The sequence below is a fragment of the Pinus tabuliformis genome, chromosome 8, assembly GCF_031772625.1.
Source record: "Pinus tabuliformis cultivar Carrire ecotype Pingquan chromosome 8, CPIR1, whole genome shotgun sequence".
NCBI classification, from domain to species: Eukaryota; Viridiplantae; Streptophyta; class Pinopsida; order Pinales; family Pinaceae; genus Pinus; species Pinus tabuliformis.
Genome location: NC_142294.1, coordinates 1,846,354,437 through 1,846,359,490, shown reverse-complemented (window position 1 = coordinate 1,846,359,490; position 5,054 = coordinate 1,846,354,437). Strand labels below are relative to the sequence as shown.

At 39.4% G+C, this 5,054-nt stretch overlaps 1 pseudogene; it reads left to right on the top strand.

Moving 5' to 3' along the window:
• The first annotated feature begins 1,296 nt into the window (after positions 1-1,296).
• LOC149243646 (subtilisin-like protease SBT1.7 pseudogene) lies at positions 1,297-3,942 on the top strand (annotated as a pseudogene).
• The last annotated feature ends 1,112 nt before the right edge of the window (positions 3,943-5,054 follow it).

The following is a 5,054-nucleotide window of genomic DNA, read 5'->3' as shown; positions in this document are numbered from 1 at the left end:
TAACTAGATCAAGTAAGTTTTGAAGTGGATGTAAATACAAATTTGTAACTTGAATTTAATAATAATGTATATGTTTTAAAAAAAACCAGAAATTAGGTTGGAGAATGAAAATATGCATTTTATAATGGATATAAGTAAAGAGGAACTGGATGAGGTGCATTGAGAAGTGGATGTAAATTCAAATTTGTAACTTGAATTTAATAATAAAGTATATGTTTTAAAAAAACGAGAAATGAGGTTGGAGAGTGACATTAAGCATTTTAAAATGGATACAAGTAAAAAGGAATGGGATGAGGTGCATTGGGAAGTGGATGTAAATTCAAATTTGTAACTTGAATTAATAATAAAGTATATGTTTTAAAAAAACTAGAAATTAGGTTAGAGAGTGACATTATGCATTTTAAAATGGATATAAGTAAAAAGGTATGAGATGAAGTGCATTCGGAAGTGGATGTAAATGAAAATTTCTAACTTGAATTTAATAATAATGTATTTTAATGAGGAATTAGATTGGAGAGTGAAAATTATATTTTAAAATGAATGTAGGTAAAGAGGAACCAGGTTGGAGAATGAAAATATATATTTTAAAAAGAATTTAGGTAAAGAGGAAACGATTCAAATGCATTTTGTAGTGTATGTAAGTGAAGTGGAATAGAATCTCAACTGAAAATGTGCATTTTAAAGTGGATGCAGCTGAAAAGACTCTAGGGTGAAAGTGCATGATTATTGTATAAATGCCACAAAATGTTAATAAGATAGAGACCATTGAAAATGTAAAATATGAAAATTGAGGTGGAAGTGGGATAAAAGTTAACAATGTTATAAAAAGTTAAAGTGGGTAGCGAATTGAAAATGTGAAAAATAAAAACCCAGGTAGAAGTGAGGGTAACGGTGGAAGTTTAGAACAGGCAGAAGTGAGCAAATAAAATAAATATGAATGTGAGCATGCACTTTAAAGGGTTAGCATTATTCGTTGTTCAACGATACAGATTTCGTTCTTCAATATAAAAAGTTATAAAAAGTTGTGGTGGATAGGAATGAGTTGAAAATGTGAAATATAAAAGCTGAGGTAGAAGTGGGGTAAGGTAGAAGTGTCGTAAGGGTGGAAGGTTAGATGAGGCAGAAGTGAGCAAATAAAATTAATGTGAAGGTGTCAGTATCCAGTTAGGGTTAGCATTATTTGTTGTGCGACAGCAACAACAGATTTCATTCTTCAATCCCCACGTTTATTAATAGTCTGCTTCGTCTTCTTATCAGGAAATAACGACGAATACTGTGCAGGATTGTCAGGGTGACTTGGTGGTGTCCTTGCGAATCCGCAAGTATCAATTATTTGTGTGACAGCTTAAAATCCTGCACAATGAAAGCTGTATTAATGTTCATATGTTTCATATCAGCGGTCATTGCTGATGCAGCAGGGGATGATGGGAAGATTCACATAGTCCACATGGATAAATCTCAGATGCCCACTGTGTTTTCCTCTCACGAGCACTGGTATAATTCCATCGTTACATCTCTCACAACAAACAAGAAACAAGAAGCCTTACTGTATATCTATGACACAGTCATGCACGGGTTCAGCGCCAAGCTAACCCAATCGGAGCTGGACGCTCTGACAAAAACGCAAGGTCACCTAGCAAGCTACCCGGACACCACGGGAAAGTTGCTTACCACATATTCTTACAACATCTTGGGCCTCAACGAAAAATCTGGCATATGGCCCCAATCACACTTCGGCAACAGCTCAGATGTTATCATCGGACTTCTAGACAGTGGCATCTGGGCCGAGAGCCAAAGCTTCAGAGACACCGGAATGGGCGAGGTACCGGCCCGTTGGAAAGGCCAATGCCAGGAGGGAACTGCCTTTAATAGCTCGCTCTGCAACAGAAAACTCATCGGAGCTCGTTACTTCAACAAAGGATTCCTGGCAAGTGGTGGGCACATAGATCCGATCCACGATTACAATTCCGCCCGAGATTATTATGGCCACGGTTCCCACACCTCGTCCACGGCCGCAGGAAACTTTGTGCCGGATGTTGATTATTTTGGCTACGCAACGGGCACGGCCAGAGGCATGGCCCCTCGGGCACGGGTAGCCATGTACAAGGTTGGCTGGTACTCCGAAGATGCCATCGTGGGTTCTGACGTTCTTGCCGCGATAGAGACAGCTATAGCCGATGGGGTCGACGTCTTGTCGCTGTCATTTCACATCTCGGCCCGGGATCTCATCCAGAACCCCGTAGCTGTGGGAGCCTTTGCAGCCACGGAGAAAGGCGTGCTCGTTTCTTGTTCCGCCGGCAACGACGGGCCGAAGGGATCAACCGTCGCAAACGGCGCGCCGTGGATTTTGACGGTAGGAGCTAGCACCATTGATCGGGCATTCGCAGCCGAAATAAATCTCGGTAACGGGAAATTCATGGAGGGAACTTCTTACCTTGTCGAGAAAAAAGTTGTTTCCGGCATCCTGGTTTTCAACGAGAGTTCTCCAACATGCCACTTCCGGTCGCTTGATCCAAAATCTCTTGCCAGTAAAATTTTGCTGTGCATGAGTAACAGTTCTGAGGATCTCGACTTCCAGATTAAAGAAGCCGACCGAACCGGAGCTGCCGGTATTATAATGGCCTACGACGACCACACTTACTCGATGCCGCCTTCCGGTTACTCGATGCCCGCCGTGTCGGTTTCTTCCGGTCAAGGTCGTCTAATAGCAGATTATGCAAACACCACTGTAGCATTGAGATTCGTGGTAACCCGGCTGGGATTTAAGCCTGCGCCTGTCGTGGCACGTTTCTCATCGCGAGGGCCCTATTTTCTCACCCCGGGAATTGTGAAACCGGACGTGATTGCGCCGGGCGTCGACATTGTGGCGGCCGTATTGCCTTATGAAAATGCAACATTCGTCGGATCTGTTCCATTAAAGGCCAACTACTCTTTGCTTTCCGGCACCTCTATGTCGTGTCCTCATGCTGCGGCTGTGGCGGCACTGGTGAAAGCCGTGCACCCGGATTGGAGCCCCGCTGCTATTAGGTCAGCTCTCATGACCACGGCCTACAGAGTGGATAATACCGGCCGGGCTATAACAGATCAGGCCGACCCTCGTTTTGGTCCCGCAAATCCCATGGATTTCGGTTCCGGGCACCTGAATGCCAATAAAGCAGCAGATCCTGGGCTGCTTTATGATGCTGGGGTGAATGAATATCTGGATTATCTCTGTGCTCTCAATTATACGAACCAAGAAATTAGGTTACTGAGCCGGAAGAATTACTCCTGTGCCGCCCATGGGGCCATTGGTGACCTCAACTATCCTTCCTTCTTCGCAGATTTCAGGAACGACACGAGGTCAGTCTCACAGAAATTCAAGAGAATTGTCACCAATGTGGCCGAAAATGAAAATAAGACGTCATCTGTGTACACAGCAATAGTTAAGACTCCTCCAGAAATTTCAGTGCAGGTGGAACCCGACCTTTTGGTGTTCAAAGAAAAGAATGAAAAGATGGAATTCTCTGTCAGTATCACACCTGTAAATGTGAAGAAAGGATGCTCAAGTTCAGGGTACTTGAGTTGGGTCGATGGAAGGGGCCATGAGGTGAACAGTCCACTGGTAGCCATATTCTGCTGATTATGTCATGTACTTCTGGCCTGCAAGTTTTCTTCTTGATGCTCAAGTTCAGGGTACTTGAATTGGGTCGATGGAAGGGGCCATGAGGTGAACAGTCCACTGGTAGCCATATTCTGCTGATTATGTCATGTACTTCTGGCCTGCAAGTTTTCTTCTTGTGCCTAGTCCTTGCCATTAGTTTATAAGGGTTTTTAAGTCATCTTTTTTTTTCCTCGTAATGTTTTTTAGACTCTACGCTTTTAGACTCTACCGGACAGTGCTACAGAGGGTCAATGACTTTGTTGGGACTTCAACAAATTGGACTACCCATAATGGAGTCTTTTGGCTATGTGGTAATTGGCTTGAACTTTTACATTTCACTCTCTTCCATTATATATAAGCAAATTAGAAACCAAAGTACCAGAATAGTAAAAGTGATTTGTAAGGTCAACAAAGTGATATTATTTTCTTTTACTTGTAATTATTAATATAATATTATTAAAATAGGAAAATTAAAAATTAAAAAAAAAAAACACAATTTTTGATATAAATTTTATCATGTTTTTAATATAAATGGCAAAAAATAATAATAAATGTGTATTTCAATTTTTTTTACTAGAGGTTTAGTTTTTTGTTTTCTTTTTTAAATTCACCCCACATACTTATTCATGTAACTTTGTTGAGAAATTTGCTGCATTTTTAATGAAAAACTCTTTAGTTAGACATATTATTTGGTGTAATAATTTGTATCATGTCTTAATCCTTTCAATTTAACATTTACTCACAGTGTATATAATTTTAACACATTACAATTGATTATTTCTTTTTGAGAGAGTATTTTAAAAGTTATTATGAAAATGATTTTTTGGGAGAGTACTTTAAAAGTTATTAAGAAAGTGAAAATTTAATTATTAGATAGAAGAATCTGTCATCTCTTCAAAACCCTGCTAACATCCAACACTTTATAAAAAAGACAATACACAAGATGCCTATGATCACTATAAACACATAAACCTTTAATAAATTTAGAGCCGATACAAGATTTAATAAATTTCCACACTTCAAAAGTTTATTGGCATTGGGTGCACCAAATCCTAAAAACAAGGTGGAAAACAATTTTTCTCGAGAATTAAGAGAACTAATTCCTTATTATTACAACAATATCTTTAAAAAAATTGATTCATCTCCGAGCATAATTTTAATTGACAAGGAAGGAAACCACACAACAACCATCAAAATGCCACTAAAATGTGACATATTACCAATATGTGACATAAAACTAATAACGCATTAAAACTCATTCTTGTTTTTGCATGTGAAAGGTTATTTGGTAATGAATACAACATGATTGAATCATGTTATATGGTTCATTGTTAATATAACATCAATCCATAATACAACCATTCTTCCCAACCATCTAATATAATCTTAATTGACAAAAAGGAAATAGTGCAAC